Raw genomic sequence first — 17,978 nt, forward strand, 5'->3', positions numbered from 1 at the left:
TTCTGCCAGCTTTTATAACTGAGCATAACATCATGTGGTATGGAATATCCCTTTGGTCAGGTGGGCTCAGCTGTCCCAGCTCTGTCCCCTCTAATTCCTTTTGTATCACTAGCCTACTTGCTGGTGGGGCAGTGTGAGAAGCAGAAAAGCCCTTGATGCTGTGCAAGCACCATTCAGCAACAACTAAAACATCCCAGTGTTATCAACACTGTTTTCATCACAAATCTGCTACATAGCCTATACAGGCTACTGTGAAGAAAATTAACTTATCTCAGCCAAAACCAGTATACTCAGTAACTTGAGCTAGTGTTTCATATGCAGTATTTCTATCTTCTGCATGCTTGGAAAAAGGTAAATACAATAACTAAGTATGTTGGCATATAAATAAAATGGATGAACAAAAAAATGGAAAACTTGTCAGGAAGCGATGCCTGCAATTTAACTTCTGTAGCATGAAAACAGGAAAACTGTATGAAATCATCTGGTTTATGGTGGCGCTTTTTAATTGATGATACTTATTTTGATACTTTCTGGATTGTATAAGGCCACCAGAAAAATTAGTTTATGCCCTGAGTTGATATAGCAGTTGATTGGTAGTAGAAGTGTTTAGGAGTACGCAAATAGACTTCCATTACTACTTTAGTGCCTTGCACGTGGTTTAGCTTTGTAGCTGAAGTTGCATACACTGTGATTTCTTCTTTTTTGTTTTGCTTCAAATTCCTAACTGTGTCTTATATGTCCTAGTTTCAAGACTAAACATCATTGTTTCATTTGAAATGACAGACTGCTTTTGTTTTTGCTTTATTTGGTGTCTGTTTTCTTGTTTAATCGTGGCAGTGACTCTTGAGTGGACTTCAGTTTAGGCTCTAGTGCAGCTACTTCTTTTTTTCGTTCTAGCATGGGAAAATAGATCGAGACTGTTTGTTTGCACTTAAAAATAGTTCTGAAATTACAAACAGAGTATTAGGGGTAAGCCCACCCCTAAGGGAGACTGTCTTGTGCTAGTATTGCTAGTATGGTATCTTCTGATTCTCTGAACAAAGTAGTCCCTGTCAACAAAAGTCTACATTAGAGTTTGCTTGCGTAACTACTTTAGTAGTATAAATTCACAGTCCTTGCCAACTTGCATGCATTTGCTGGAAAATTTTTGGTAGAGGTCTCGGCTGAAGAACCAGCTGCTTGTGGGGAAGTACCATGGACAGGGCCCGGGCCGGCGGTGGGGGCAGCTCCAGTTAGGGCCCCTTGCAGGGCATCTCCGCCGGAGTGGTTGTCATGATTTAGCCCTGGCTGGCAGCTAAGCCCTGTGCAGCCGCTTGCTCACTGCCCCCGCAGCAGGGTAGGGGAGAGAACTGGAAGAGAGAAAGTAAGAAAATTCATGGGTTGAGATAAAGGCAGTTGATTAGGTAAAGCAAAAGTCACGCGTAAGCAAAGCAAGACAAAGAATTAATTCACCGCTTCCTATCGGCAGGTAGGTGTTCAGCCATCTCCAGGAAAGCAGGGCTCTGTCATGTGTAACAGTTACTTGGGAAGACAAACACCATCATGCCAAATGCTGCCACCCCCCCCGTCCTTCCTCTTCTCCAAGCCCCTTATAAGCTGAGCATGATGTCATATGGTGTGCAATATCCCTTTGGCCAGTTTGGGTCAGCTGTCCTGTGTCCCCTCCCAACTTCGTGTGCACCCCCAGCCATCCTGCTGGTGGGGTAGTGTGAGAAACAGAAAAGTCCTTGACTCTATGTAAGCACTGCTCAACAATAACAGAAAACCAGCTCTATATAACAAAAACTTCTCTATATTATCAACACTGTTGCCAACACAAATCCAAAACACAGCCCCATACTAGCTACTATGAAGAAAATCAACTCTATCTCATCTGAAAGCAGGACAGTGGTGTTCCACAAGACCCTTTAGTCACAGAGCTTAACAGTGTTTTGTGGGTGTTCCTGACTATGGACTTGCAGCATTTGCAGCAAAATTGCAAAAGAGATCTTCAAATAGTACTGGTTTTTACAGGATAAGCATCCTATCAAGAGTAGTAGAGACTTTAAATGGTTTCACTATGCTCCTTTTGGTTTGTCTGAATGTTTCTGTAGCTGCTGTGATTTGTACAGAGGTGTTTGGTTTCTGATAGTTGTCATATGGTTAAGATGATTGTATCTTTTTCAGAGTTTCAAGGTAAATTATATTCAGGATTTCGTCTGAATAGATAACTGAACTCATGCTCAGCTGCAGGAGAGAAATGGCACACAGAACTCTTTCAGATCTTTATTAGAACAACTGTAAACTGTAATTTTACATTTTGTAAGTTTTTGTAAATTTACATTTACAAACTCCCCCATAAACTTTAATTTTAGCTGAGTGGCTGTGCAACTACTTTTTACTGCTAAAGCTCAAGGTAAACTGCTTACCAAGTATGGAAAAGATCTGTATTGATAAATATAGGTGAAGTTCCTAACATGCAAGTGAGACAATTTCCAGGTGAAAGCTTGCTTGAGTGATTTGGGTTTTTTTCTTCTTGAATCTGAACCATTTTGTTGGTATTTAAACAACAACCAAAAAAGAGGTATTGACCTTCAAACAAACAAACAAAACCCACAAGAACCAGAACCAGCAAAAAACCCTAAATCAAAGATGCTTCAGTTTATTGATACAGAAGTGTAATTCAATTAAAACAGGCATCCCATAGTAGGGAACACGCTGAGATTTGCAGAACTTCTGCCTGCTCCCATCAGTCTGTGCAGTCGAGTTTTGCATCCTAATTTGGTACTATGCTGTGAAACCCAGTAGGGGCCTGCTTCATTTTTAAGACACTTTGTGCCCTTCTGAGGGGTATGCTTTCAGTTAATCCTCACAGGGAGAAAGGTGGCTTCCAGTGGTAAAACTGTTCATAGCATTGTTGAAGTGCCCCAAAGAACTTCACTCATTTTCCCCAAGGAGTTCCACTGGTCTCTTTCCGTGTATAGACAAGTGGATTTTATACCTCTTCACTCCTGTTAAATCTCCTTAGGTACATATACTAATCAAGTGGGTTCTGTTCTGCACTGCTGGTACCAGTTGTATTTTTACAGTTTTGAAGAGCTGCAGCTTCTCTTAGTTCCTTAACCTCATGTGCTAGGAATCTAAAGGCCAATCTGCTTTGTGGTGTAGATGTCTCCCATAACTTGGCTGCAGTTGGAGCCTGTGTGAAGCTTCAGGTTGCAAACTTTTCCCCTTATGTGATCTTTTCCAGTTTTATGTGTTTGTTGTTTTGTGTCTTTTCTCACCTGTCCTGTCCTGGACAAGAATCAAACTGTAACAGCTTCAGTGCAAATCAAACTCTTAGGGGAAAACATCTTGCCTTTCAGGTGGTGGGGAGGAGACTTGGTTTCCCTCTTTCCTCCTTATGTTTTTCTTGGTGATGAAGTGGCTGTAAAGATAATGGTTAATAGTGGTTTAGTTAAGAAACTGAAAGCCATGGTTGCTGATGCACCTTATCTTGCTCTTGTGCAGATACAAAAGTGATGCACATCCTCATTCTGAAATACGGTGCTAGCTAAAATATTTCCCAAAACTGCACTTGCTGAAGGATGAGTAATTAGTTTTTGGACTGAGCTTACTAGTTCACTTTTTACAGGTTATGGGAATTGTTTATGGCTAGAAATTGTTCTTTTGGGGTAAATTGTTTAGAAACATGGGTTACCAGAGAGCTACAAGCTATCAGAAAACAATTGTAGTGTAGAGATAAGAGACTTTAACTCAAGGAAATTTGGGCTGATTTTGACAGCCCAATAATAAAAAAACCCCACAAAACAGAAATCCATTATTTGTGTGTAATGGGTACCAGAATAGTGCATGTTTCTTTGACGTTTCAAAATTTCATGTACCAGCTACAAAATAGTGTGGTGCTAGAACTTAAATTGTTATAAGCGTGGGTTGAACTGATGAAGATAACTTTTTTTCTTCTCATCTTAGTAATAGCTGATTTTTTTTTTTTTATCTCCCCCCCCCCCCCCCCCCCCCCCCCCATCCCTGTGGTCTTTAACTCATTCTGGCACCTGATGGAGAAAACTTGAAGCTTGACTGAGTTAAAGCCAGATGCTTATGGCAGTTAGTATGGTCTACCATTTCTGCAGATGTTGCTACTAGCTCTTTAATATATATGTGTGCAGCAAAATAAACTTTAGTTTTAAGTGCGTTACATTGGATTCTTTCTCAAGTGTGTACTTCAGGATGACCTAATTTTAATCTTTTATAAACAAGAATAGGTGTGATATTTTCCCTCTTGTTGACCAGATGGTGATAGTGATGATTGAAAAATATACTCTCTTCCACAATGAATGGAATTTACCAGCTGCTGCTTTTTGGCTGTGGTGGGAGGGAATGTGTTGGGAAAATATGCTGACTGGTAGTTTGCTTGTTCCATCTCTGTTAAAGCCAGAAGCCCTGTGGGACAAGGAGTTGATGGGATGTTTCTCTGGGATGGAAAGTGAATCTTTTTGTCCTCTTTGATTTGATTTTAATGCTACAGGAATTCCACTTCAAAAGAAATGTAAAACAAAGCTTGTGTTCAGTAAAGAGTAAATACTTGAGGTCTTTTCTTCTTCCCTTAGGCATGGGAAAGCGATGAGGTAAACATTTTTTTTTATATTTGTTTTTAATAGTTTTATTGAAAAAACCACAAAGCCTCACAGATTTGCCAAAATATTTAAGTATTGTGTTCAGGAATGTTGTAAATATTTTAGAAATCAAAATTCAAGTGTTCTTTTTTGCAAGATCAAGAAATTTGAAGTAGGACTTCTACAGAAATGACATAATGGAGCTCCTTTTAATTTTTAGGAACTAACAATATCCTTTACGTGGCTTTGTCTTGCATATTTAGGTAAAGATAAATATTTCAAAATAATGAGTCTTTTTTTTCTCCTCTGCATATTAATACTTTGTGGCTATTGTTAATTAAATTAGCTCTTCAGTATTTTAGAAGAGTCTGGTAATACCCCTAGCATATAAGCATTATAGGCCTCTTTACATTTATATCACTCTCATTTTTCAATGTTGAGGACTTCGTAATTTTACTTAGCAAGGAGTAGTTTGTCAGTTTATTAGTCTTGAGATACATGATGTGTGACTTGACTATTTACATAGATTGATACAGACTTTTTCCTTGGTGTGTGAGTTTTGGGTTTTTTTGGGGTTGTTTTTGTTCTCCTGCCTCAATCAAGAAAGAAGAAGTGGCAGAGGTTTTTATTTTCATACACATTAGACAGCCTGTTGGGAAAAGTAAAAGGTAGCACACTTCTACTCCAGAATGAGAATCTGGAAGGAACCTCGCCTTTTACCTTTTGTTTTCTATGGTACAGCAGTTCTGAATAAAGCTTATTGCTACTTTGCCATAAATTGAACTGGAAATGGTGAATTTTGATAATATTCATAGGTAATCCTGTGTGTAACTATGAAGGCTTTCATGGACTTGAAAGAGTAAAGGGCTTCTGCATAGCCCCAGAAAATTGTTCAGAGCTAGTTTCTGTCATGTGGGGAAGAACACTTCCCGTCTCATTCTTCATATGACATTTGTTCTATTTTTCTTCCTGGTCTCTCTGTTCTGCAAGGAGCTACAGGGTCTGTGGTTGCTCCTCTGCCATTTGGAGGGGCTGAAGCTGGAGAGAGGTACTCTGTTGTTCTATGTTCAGTGTTTGGGGGGGAGAAACAGGACACCCCCCACTGCTCATCAAAATGAATGCTAAGTAGGTTTCTTAAAGAGAAAATTAGCAATAGGCCAAATAATGTCCTGTACATTTCTAAAAGGACAACATTTCTTAAAAAAGAAAGTGATTGGAGTTTTAAAAACAGAGAGGGAAAACCGAACTAAGAGTAGACCTTAAAATTTTTTAAATGGCCATGAGGTGTCAGTGTACATCTGAGGAGAAACGTGGGAGATCAAGGCTTCCTTCTGAAAAAAATAGTCAATTGCCTTTATTTCCTAGTGCCTGAAATTATTTGCAGTAGAGAAGGTGACAGCACCTGAATCAAGACTCCAAAAATTTATATCTGCATGACTTAAAGGTTACATTTTCATAGTAATGCATGTGGTGTTTTTTAAACAAGATGTGTAAGTTTGTTGATGGTTTTCCAGATTTTGGGTTAGTTTACAGAACAATTCAGTGGTGTTTTCTCTTGATTGTCATATGTTTTGAGTAGGCTGGTTGCATTAGTAGTTTTCTGGTGAAGACTTTGTACAGCTTGGTACATAAGATAAACAGAGAGGAATATTGTAAACCATATTCTTGACTTTTTGTTACTAAATGTTAAAATGTTCCTAACATATTCATAAAACTCAGTATATTTATATTTTATAGAAATGCTTTCATAAAATAAAAGTTACCTTGCCAAAAAGTGATAGAAAACAATTGGATGCTAGATGTTTTGTGATCTCATTTCTGCAAAAACTTGAGCCCGATACTTTCCCTTTTCATACCTGCATGTTTGCTGAATGACATTTAGTTATTTGTAGATTCTAAGATACCTTAGCCTATAGATTTTGAGAGACATGGGTATGTAGAAGTTAATTTTCTTAGTGTTTTAAATACATAAGGTACTGCTCACATGTATTTATTCAGCTTTGATACCATCTTTCTGATTCTGTCAGTATTCCTCTATAAAGTATTTTGTTGGCTTTTAGGAATGCCAAAATGTACTTTGGAAGTTTTCCTCTGTCAAGTTAATTGAAGAAATCACTGACTGAAGCCAGTGTTAGGAAGATTTTGGAAGAAATGAACCCCAAAATAATCTTGATGGAGGGGGGGAAAAAAAAAAACCACCACAAAAAAATCCAAAAACCCGAACCACAAGTTTAGCTTCTGAATCATGGATGGATGATTGTGTGAAGTTGTAACTACCTTGTTGTGCCTGTATGGCAATACATGAATTGTTCACATGTGGATTCTGCATGCATAATCGTTTTCATGTGCATTTTTGAAAACTGGGCCCTAAAATTATCTAGCCTGTTCTTATTGCCATATGCTTTATAAATACTATTAGTACTGTAGAGACAATTTGATTAACATAATCCGTGACGTTTCTATGTTACAATTTTTTTTTTTTTTTTTAAGAAACTTGCTAGGAGTGATTTATATACTGAATCATAGGAGAAAAACTTGAGGTCTTCGCATACGTAAGTTATTGTGTAATTGGAAAGAATTTGAGTGATACACTTGATTGTAATAGTGTCCATGTTTGGAAAAGTTCAGGTGTCAAGAAGGCTGTTTTGAAATATTTTAAGGAAAATATAAGGAATGAAGTAATTCTGATATTTTGTTGCTGAAGGGAGCTCAGCTTACGGGTGCGGTTTTGCAAAGCAATTGAATGACTTTCTGTCGCAGTGAGCAGTTTGAATGCTCCCACTGCTTCTGTGTCAGCTGTCAGCCCATGATGAGCTGGCTCAAAGAATTCCCCAGCAAAAAAATGAACAGGGGCAGTTGGATCACACGAGCGCCTGTGCTGGCACAGGAAGGGGATGTGAATGTGCAAGGATTGTGTGGGGAAGGGAGGAGTGAAGAGTGTCTCTGGTGGCCCGCAGTTAAAATCAGACTCATCCACTTCCTCAGATGTCACTTGAAAAAAAAAAACAAAACCAAAACCCAAATCAACCACACAAAACTCCAAACAAATTTCTAGGCTGGCAAACCTTTAATTAGTGTTCTAAATTAATACTTTGTTATATTTTGTGAAATTTAATTCAGTAATGGACTACTCAGCTTTTTCAGGAAAGTGCTTCTTAATCTTCTAGATGACAGAATTGAATAATTGATAGCAAAAATAACTTTTAAGAATAAATGTTGCTTACATGCTCCTGTCCTAAAGTGATGTCCAAGAGCCCTCCTGGGAGCAACCTCCCCGCTGGGCATTGAGGGGAGGACCTTTGGCAAGGTTTGAAGCAGCTGGGTAAGATTCTTGGCTGTTGCTGTATTTCCTCTTGCTCAGTTTTCGGAAAAGCCATCCATTTTGGCAGCTGCAGAAGATTGAGATGAGCTCTCATCCTGTAGTAGTGTGCGTATGTGTGTGTGAATATGTGGATTTTATTCAGCTGTGTTTTCCAGAGCATTTCCAGTTGCCAGAAAGGAGTTCTTTCTTGGACATGAGGGAGGTGTAAGGGATTCCTGAAAACTTCTAGGAAATTTAACCTCCCCCAAACAGCAAATTCTGGTACATGAGGCAGCTATTGACCTACACTATTTTAAAGAGAACCTGAAGAATTCATATACAGAGATGCTGAGTGTTTACATACTGAAAAGAGATAAAATACATAAAAACAGTGGTATCCATAGCAACTAGAATTCATTTTGCTCACTTGCATATACTATTCAGTGTCCCTGGTATGTATGGAAACAAAATCCCACATGTGAACAAGCCAGCTGAACTGTGGCTTCTGTGGTCACAGTCTATTCATACCTACCCGAATCTGTATTAAAAGTATTGCACTGGTAGGAATGTTATATGCATTTTAGTATTATACTACTTAAATATTTATGAATTTTTCAACCCTTAGAACTCTTTTGCAAGAGAATCTGATTTCAGTTGAATTACAGAAAATCTTTTTGAGAAAAATAATCAAAGTATTCAGTACCCTCCCCCTCTGAAACCCCATTGTGGGGGGAAAAAACTCACCACAAGCTCCCCCCCCTCCAAGAGCACTCTTCCTGTGTGGGGCAGGGAGGGAGAGCCTGGCCTGTAGGCAGATTGTACCATCATGTGGCTAATGAGTAGGAGATTCTGAACAGAAACTTTTAAAGGCAACCATTTTTCATTTTTCTTTCTTAAGGTTGAGAATTTTGGAGCCTTTTAGTATTTCAGCTTCTTCCTGCCCCCCCGTGTTACTGACTTCTAAAACATCCTACTAGGAGAGTTTCAGTAAGAACAAAAATGGAGGATAGGTCTTTTGAAGGAGTAGATTTTGTTGTCCTAATGTTGATGAAGAAAATCAAAGATCTATACTGTGAATGATAGAAATTGCGTGGTCTTCTGAGAAAATATTTGCTGTTATCTCTCTGTCATTCTAAATATACTATTTCCCTTTGTTAACACTTCTTGCTTCTTTTATTTATCAGAATGTAATTAATGCTTATGAGTGAGTAGCAGACACATTCAAAGCTTATTTCACTTTCCTTCCCGAAGATGGCTAGACTTGGGATGTGTTAGACAGGAATTGCTTCCATGCAAAGTGTTCTCTTCCTGGTGCCCTTCTGGTGGGGGGAAAGCAGTCTGTATTATAAAATTGCTCTGACTTGTTTTTGTGTTGTTTCTTTTTTTTTCTTTAGTCCAACCCTTGTTATTTCTCCTCGTGGTCATTGAATCACTGGAGGCCAGTGAGCACTGTATAACACTTCTTTGGATGCGTTGCTGTGCTCTATTCTTAGCTTTTCACAGGCTGTTCATTATTCCTCACTCCTAATTGGTTATATCTTGTTGCCCCCGTGACTGGATTAACATTTTGTTAGTACTGGTTGCTGTAATCACACAACCATGTGAGTCCAATCAAAACATAGGCTAAGACAAAACCCCACTAATACAGCTGAAACAAGATGGCTAATAGACTTGCTGTAGCAAAATTTCCAAGCTGATTTTTGCAAATACAGCTAAAATCAAACTTAACTAGGCATAATTATCAGTTGGGAGTCAGTGGGCTTTCTGGCCTTGACAGAGATATGTTCTAATGAGCTTCTTGGGTTTTGTGTTTTGTTTTGAGAAGGCAAAAAATACCCCACCCTTCCCCTTTAATTTTTTCTTTGATAGTTGAATGGTTCTGTTGAAAGCAGGTCAGTCTTGTTTATTTTCTTGAACACTCAACAACGTATTTTCTTCAATAGTCAAAAGCAATTTGTTACTTGAGAAAAGCAGCGGATTCTGGAAATGTCCTAAGCTGATGTGAGTCATCACTCAAGGTTTTAAATAGTTGAATGTGATGTTTGTTTCCTCCCTTCCATGGCTCAAAATGGTATGAATCATTTAAGTGTTTCCCAGATAACAGTCTGAGCGGAAACTGTATGCGTTTGTGACTCAAGTTCTTAAATGTTGGTGGAGCACTCCCAACCACTGCTGGTTTTGGCCGTATGGGAATTCCATAGGAATTTCAGACAAACGTATAAAAGCAAACATTTTGTAACCACAGCAACTTACCCACAAAGATTCATGTGGTTGGTGACATAGAACTGTGAAAGCCCTCTATGGAGTGGCATAACTGACTTGACTTTTCTGCATAAACTCTGTAAGTGGTATGGAATAAAAATTCAGTCACGAGAATCACTTTTGAAGTTTGAAGAAAGTCTTGTAGAACACTATGATTTGTGTTATTTTTTTATATGCCTAACTGCTACTATTCTTATCTGCTAAAACGAAAATATCTTTTATGAACCCCAATCTCTTCTGTAGTTTCATGTGCTCATAGTCAAATTCAGGTCTCTTTTTTTGTTCTTTCTACTTAACTTGGAGCACAACTCAAAAGCGATACATACTCCAGTGTAACTGAAATGGTGCTGAAAAAAATTAACTAATGAATTTTATAGGAAGAAGAGAAGGGGAAAAGGAGGAGAATGGCACATCTGTGTTAATGAATGGCATTGGAAGGAATAACCTTGATGTGATTTGGAAAGGAGTAACTGATTTGTCTGTCATCCCAAGCTCATCAAACCTGCTGCAATGACAGCTTTTATATGTCATCAATTTGAGTGGAGCTAGTGACAGAATCAGACTGGTCACTCTTCATAGGCAGCTGAACAACTCGCATTTCTCGAAAGCTACCTGGCTAACATTTGATCCTTCAGAAGCCAACAGTATGGCAATCCAGCAGTTTTAATGGGGAAATTATAAACTTTATTCCAGGTTTCTTTGCTCCAGCTAGAATTTCCTAATTTTCACTCAACACCAGCACTGTCCAGTGCTGAATCCTGGCGCATTGCATTGTGCTGCCTTTCCTTTAAGGGGGTTTCCAGCCTTCAGCAGAAGAACCAAAGTTAAGAAAAAAGCAAAGTGAGGATAAAGGCTATTGTCTTGTAGCCCATACAGCTAAATGAGCCTCAGTGGGGAAGCTGACTGGCCCTACAGACCAAATGTGTTACTAATTATTTGCTGGAGAACCAGCAATTTGTTATAAAACAAACCAAAAAAGCATCCAAATCCAGGGAAGTTGAAACTTGTTCTTTTCCCATGTAACAACGAAAGATCACACTCGGGTTTTTTTGATTAAGCAGCTGGTAGGTGAGAATTGCTTCTTTTACTTGGGATACAGGCATAGGGAATTGTTTTCAGTACATCAGAGCAAGAAGCTGTTAATCCTACTATGCCATGCTTTAGAAAACCCTGAGGAGATCTACTGATATCCAAGGATGCAGCCTCTAAGAGGCCTGTGGTGATCTTGTGCATTACAGCATCTGTCCTTGAAGCCCAGACCATGCACTGTATTTGCAAGCCCCAGAATACCTTGCAAAGTAGGTATTTGCAAGGGGAAAGCAAGCCTATTGTATGGTTAAAATAAGACAATGTTATGTTGACCTTTTGTGATGTGGGTTAGGGTTTTTTGTAATAAATGAGCTTGATTCTGTTTTCTCTGCAGAAGCAGTATTGCAGGAAGAAATTTTCAAAGGGAAATATATCAAAATCAGCACTTCCTGCACTCATCTTTAGAGCGTGACTATAGATCAGTAGAAAAGTAGATCAAAGCAGATGTACTAATTCATCTCAGTGTACGCGTGTGCCCAAAAGGAATTCTCTTAGTTGTTTTATCAGCTGCCCTAATGCAATTTAGTAGGATCCTGTTTTAGTTAATTTATAAGAGTCTGTGCACTATTGGTATGAACACTTTCAAGGCAATGTGATAGATGATAGAAAACTACGATTAGAAATCCTGCAGTCATTCATTTGCTCCAGCCAAGCTACCTTTATCTGTTTCTTCTGCTTGGGAAGATGTAATAGCATTGCTTCATAAGCATCAAGCTGTCAGTGCCAGCTGTGACAGCGGGTTGATGTCTTCCAGTGTCTCTGGGTTGTTATTTTTGCTCCACTATTGTTGCGTTCCTGTCCAGTCTCACCTCCCAGCAACTGGCTTGGTAGTGCTGGGAGAGGGACAGCTGACATGTGAAAGAGCAAACAGGGGCTGCTGAGACTGAACCTTTGATTTTTGTTTTGTTTCCTTCAACTCTGCTTTTAGAGCTGGTGTGCACAGCTAAAATTGCTGCCTTCAGTAATTATTCCTGGACTATGGTTATTATTGTAATTGATGCCATTTTCAGTGCCAGGAAAAAAAAAAAAGGCTATGGACATGGTCTGAGCTGCAAGGAACTAAGGAAGCCAGAAGTATTCCTGCTATCAGTGGCTTTTCTGCCTTTGCTCTGCCAACATGTAAAAATACCTGTAACTGATCTGTGGACCTTGCTTTTCTGTATTATGAAAACATTTTTCAAAAGCTATCATACTTGCAAAAAAACCCCAAACTTAAGTGTACAGCTAATAATCGTGGGTTTGTGTGGGTTTAACAAATGCTGAAGTGTTTTGCCTACTTCTCTCTTTGACTGAGCTAGTATTTTTGAGATATCTTCTACTACCTGAAGGAGTTTGTCTACATCTATTTGTCTGTCTTCATGGATGCAGAATTATCTTAACTATCTGTAACAACATATATGGATAGCTGCATCTTTTTGTGGTCCCTCTTCCCTGAAACAGGAGTTGTTTTGACTTGTAGTTGATTTTATAAGACTGATAATTCCACCATCAGACTTGTATGGTTGTTATTTTGGAAAGCTGTTGGGTGTAATAGCTGTCTTCCATTTTGGTCAAAAGACAGGGAGGTGGCTGCTGTTAGATGCAGCTCATGAATCAACAGGAGCCCCCAGCCAGAGCACGCATACTTTTTTTTTTGTAAGGTACCTTGAGAATTTGAAGTCAGATAGATCAGAGGACTTCTTGTATATACTGTTTGTATATACTGTTTGTTAAGTAATTATGGATTGTTGATTTTGATTACAGGGTTGTACTCTAAAAGAACACGAAAACTCCTGCCAGTGAAGTTAAATCTGGCTTTAATAAAAAGGGAACTGTCATGGGTGACACTAGCTAGAAGATCGTGAGGGAAGATGCTGTTCCCTCAAATTTCCACTTTGTTTCAAGAGAAATAGGACTTGTATTTGCTTCTCCGGTTTTTTAGGAATGTCTGCTCAGTTCTCTTTTTTTTTTTTTTTTTTTTTTTTTCTTCCTCTGATTGCTAGACTCCATATTTTGGATATCAGAGATAATTTTTTTTAAGGTATTGATTTATCTTGTACTACAGTGGTTCAGCTGAGAGTTTCTCTACCAGTGTATTGTTCAGATATATAAAATTTGCAAGAAGGCTTAAACAAAAAGTTGCTTAGTGGACTTTTAACACTTTTAAGATATTTTATTGCTCTTTGATCAGATTATATTTCTGAAGTATTTTTAAAAGGTTACGGTTTGATTACGTATACAGATTAAGTTTACATCTCAATCACAAACAGACATTTCGTGTTATTAATTTTGTTATGCTGCTCCAATACAGAAAAGTTAAAATGAATGCTAGATTATTTTTCTTCTTTGTCTTATTTGTGTCTCGGTTTTTGTTGAGATGACTGTTCAGTTCCTGGACTTTATTAATTGCAGAGTCTTAATTCAAAGAAAATACATGACTACATAAAGTAGTTTTGGAGGTTAATAGAGGCTATATACTTGCATGAGGAAAAGAAATAAGAACTGCCTGTGGTATCCAGGAGGTGCAAGTGAAGCTATTTTGTTTGTCCTTGGAAGCAGAAATGTGGACTCCAGAGGTTAAAACTACTCTCCTTTTTCTGCATCCCAGCTGTGCATGTGCTGTGGAATAAACAGCAAAATTGGGAAGAAAGGTAGTAATTTCTTGTTGCTTTAGACTGTTCTCTTCCCTGGCTCCACCTCATTCCCTCAGGAGTGGGGAGGAAACAGCAGAGGAGTTCAGATGAATGACTCACAAGGCTTCTAGAAGTATTATAGCTTATATTCATGGTGATGCTGAACACTAATCTCTGTCTATATGTGGGCAACACTTTAATAAATATTCTAGCTAAACTATATAAAAATCTGCTTATACTGGGACATGCCTATGCACTTATTCCTTAGAATAGCTACAGCTGTCTTTATTTTCTGAAGAAATCCATAGATTAGGTCTTTGCCTTGCAGAGGTGATACAGATTGCTTAAATAATAATTCATAAGACTTACTTTGGGGTCTTTTTCTTTGGGTGTGGGTGGGGTTTTTTTGTTGTTTTTTTTTTGTTGTTTTTTTTTTTTTCATTTTTACTGGAACATGACAGAACAATTTTCTTCCTTTCCTAGATGCTTAACTATACAAAATATTAAATGAAACCAGTTTGATTAATCTCAGTCCAAAAAAGACTTGGTAAATGCTGATTGGCCAGAGAGAAATCTTTATTTGGGTAGGTTGAAGTTGATATTGAATGTGCTTTGGTAAGGTTTTTATACTGTCATCAGCAGTGCTGCTGCAGTCTTCTGCTCATCAGTTCCTAGAGAAAAGGGTAGACCTATAGAAGGTTGCTATCTTTAGCTGATTCGGAGTTTGTGGTTTATTGTCTGATGTAGACGTGGCTGCCTGTCATCAACGTTTTAACCTGCAGGTTGCATTCTTGTAATATATTCTCTTTATCTGCATCCATGAAAGACTCTTGGAAGTTGATTTACTTAAAGGCAAGTGTAGTTTGAGAATTACATCTTTTTTTTTTATTATTTGCAAAAAGCTATCATGTCAACACAAAAGCATTTTTGCAAAAATGTATATCCTCACTATTGTCCACTTGAAAATTCTTTTTATTCTTTTTCTGTTGCACTCCTTAAAATTTTAGAGTTAAGTATGGATATTGTACTTTGTTAATAATTAGATATTGTGGAGGCTCTCAGATCACCCCTTGAGCCCCAGTAGATGTGACATTCTTTTTTCTTTGTCAGGCCATTTTCAACTCTTCTTTGCTACTACTTGTTTAATAAGCTTTCTTATTGGAAATATGTGACATTTGGAGAAGATGGATGCTGATGACCTGCTGTCTTCAGTTATTTTAAGTTTTATTAAGATAAACTGAATTTTTTTTTGAGATATGCAATAATCTTTCTTCATACTTTTGCAAAGATCCGTTATGATTCCTAAATTAGTTTGGGGAGAGGAGGCTTAAATTAATCCTCTTGAATTTACTCTGCTTTCATTCTCTATTACTACTATCTCTTCTCCTGCACTGAAAGTTATTAGTCTAGGTAATTTGCTGAAAAAACAAAACCTTAGTTTGGTTTCTTTCAGTAGAATTGTGAACTTCAGCTTTTTGCTTTCAAAATAGCTGTTAGTTAGCAATAGAAACTTGTATTTTGCACACCAGAGGATACTTTGGGTGATTTTTTTAAAACTTTTTTTTAAGTTGAAAGAAGAGGTGATCGGGGATGGTGTGTGCATTGAGGTGAAGGCAGTACTTTCAGTTGAAGGGAATGGGAGGGGGGAAGATTGTTCTTTTAATGAACCTCTAAATGCAAGTTCATTATAAGCAAAAGTTAATGTTTCTAGAACAGGGTTGTCCATAACCAAAGGAAGTAATTGCACGCACACACACACATTCCTAGCGTGAGCAGGGTTGGATTTTTTCTGCTTACTTACATGGTTTAGATTGCAATCAAGATCAATATAATATTGACTCAGTTGTGTTGGTTCTCTTGCTGATGCAAACTGTGACGTATTGGCTTTTAACTCTTTGACTGTAGTAATGTCACCATTCAAAAATATGTTATGCAAGATATAATGTTAACTTGCTTTTGGAAATAGTTTATATCAATTTTATTTTAATTATATATATGATTTCTAGAATAATTATCAGAATAGATTCAAATATTCTTAACTCTTCTGAGTTTTCACAATTAACTGAATGTGAAGTCTTAGACTTCTTTAAAGGCAACTATTGAATTTCTAGCTGATTTTTTTTAAAGTGTACTTTGGATCATTAATTGCAAAGGTCAAAATGGACCACTTTCAAATAATTTAAACTAAATTGGGTATTATCTCTATCTAGCAACATGTCCTTCTGGTAATTCCAAAGAAAGCATATGGAACCCTTAGCATGTGCTTACTATATAAATGTACTGGCTCTCAAAGTTTTCATTTACACTAAACCATATGGGCTTAGGTAGAAAACCATTACCTAACGTGTGTGTGTATAGTATGAAATCCAAGTATGCATTTCGTCAGTGTACTTTGCTTGTAGACTTAAAATCTGATTATTTTTTTTTTAAATGACTGTTTAGTTATGCAAGTAAGCTACAGTGTCTATCCCTTAGGGCATTTTTCACACATAGAAAGCAAAAAGTATTCTCTAGGTTGTGGTTGCTGTGTTCTTTAGCAGACAGTATGGTGTTGCAGTAGATGAGCCTCCAGTATGTCCATGTTTTCATTTGAACTGGTTTTGCTGTGGCCAAGAAGAACGTGAGTTGTCATATGTATTCATGTGAATCTGCATTTTCTTTTTAATAAATGGGTGAAATGCTAGGGTAAAGCAGTGTGGTGTACAAACCATTGCTTTTTCATAATTAAGACCAAAAGTATGAAATTCCAAAACAACTGGACTTTATGTAATGAACAGAATATATTTATAAAGATGTTAGTCACATGCTGTAATGTGACTTGGGAAACATTTGAATCTGAAATTTCATGGTGAATCAGAAACTGGTGCTATGTTCTACCACGCCAGCAGCCCTGAGGTCAGGGAGCCCAAGGCTAACGCACTCTTTTGCCCTTTGAAAAACCTTCACCTGCATGAAGTGTCATTAGGTGTGTGTTAAGCAATTTATTATGTTGCAGTGAAGCTGTCGTAGACATTGTTTCAAAAGAGTGGTAATGTGAGCTTTTCCTGCCTGTGGCCCCGAAAGGTGGGAATTCGTTATGTCTATTAATACCCAAACCCTTCAGTATACCACTTAAACCTGTCTTTCTCTCTGCCGGGGTTCGTATGTGAAACCTGAGTGCAAATGCTGTATTGAAGAGCTAGAAACTTGTTCACCATTGACAAATTCTGTTCTTACCAGCCACTGGAGGACATTAGAAGTGCCTTCATACTGCACAGCAGGAGCAAACCCCTTCCCTCTCTTCCTGTAACGCTGAAGCCTATCCAGCAACTTTGACAGAAGCCATTTACATAATACACCCACACGCCAGCATCATTTAGGCAGATTCAAGCTGAAATATTTATTCAGCGAGTTGTAGGGCTTTATATTTTAATTATTATGTTATATTAATATTATAATATTAAAATTATACTCAATGTAATTTTTTTTTCAAGCTGAGGGTATGTTTGTCTATATTAGTTGCAAAAAACCATGTGTTTGGTCATTAATAGCTGGCTTTTTAATAGTCACCCAATTACTTCAAGAGAGATTTTACTTTCATTTAATTTTCAGAGTATTTATGTGGGGAGTTTCTTGTCTTCAATGAGTTAAACGAGGACTGTTTTGGTGCTCTGACCAGTGCCATATGAAAGCAGTTAGAATGCTGGAATTGTTTACTGCCTAAATTGTTGTTATTCAGCAGAGCCTGTGTACCAGATTTCTCTGCGGCTTTTAGTGGAAAATATTAAACAGTCGCTCTTTCTTCAGTTAAGGATTTTTACGTTTTCAGCTGTGTTAGTCACAGAACTGGCACAGACGTAACTGCAAAGACTGCCCCCCCAAACCAAAAAAAGAAAAAGTGCCTTTTTTTTTTTTTTTTATGCCAGAGGAAGTTGCACGGGGAGCAGTGGCTGGGTTCTCTGGTAAGTGTGACATGTGAGCATTACTAGGCATTTCATCCTGCCAGGCTGCAGTCGCTGCTCGCCAGGCTGCTGCTCAGTGAGAATGCTGCCGTGGCGGTGGTTCCTGCTCTGCTGCTACGGGCTTTTTTAATGACCGGCTCGGACAGCAGCCTGGGTTTTTTTTTGTTTTTTTTGTTTT

At 38.0% G+C, this 17,978-nt stretch overlaps 1 protein-coding gene across 2 annotated transcripts in view; it reads left to right on the forward strand.

Moving 5' to 3' along the window:
• The window catches only part of ANKRD28 (ankyrin repeat domain 28), a 124,856-nt gene that overhangs the window by 27,557 nt on the left and 79,321 nt on the right, over positions 1-17,978 (forward strand). The gene's annotated exons all lie outside the window — the stretch shown is intronic.

The sequence above is a fragment of the Balearica regulorum genome, chromosome 2, assembly GCF_011004875.1.
Source record: "Balearica regulorum gibbericeps isolate bBalReg1 chromosome 2, bBalReg1.pri, whole genome shotgun sequence".
Classification (NCBI taxonomy): domain Eukaryota; kingdom Metazoa; phylum Chordata; class Aves; order Gruiformes; family Gruidae; genus Balearica; species Balearica regulorum.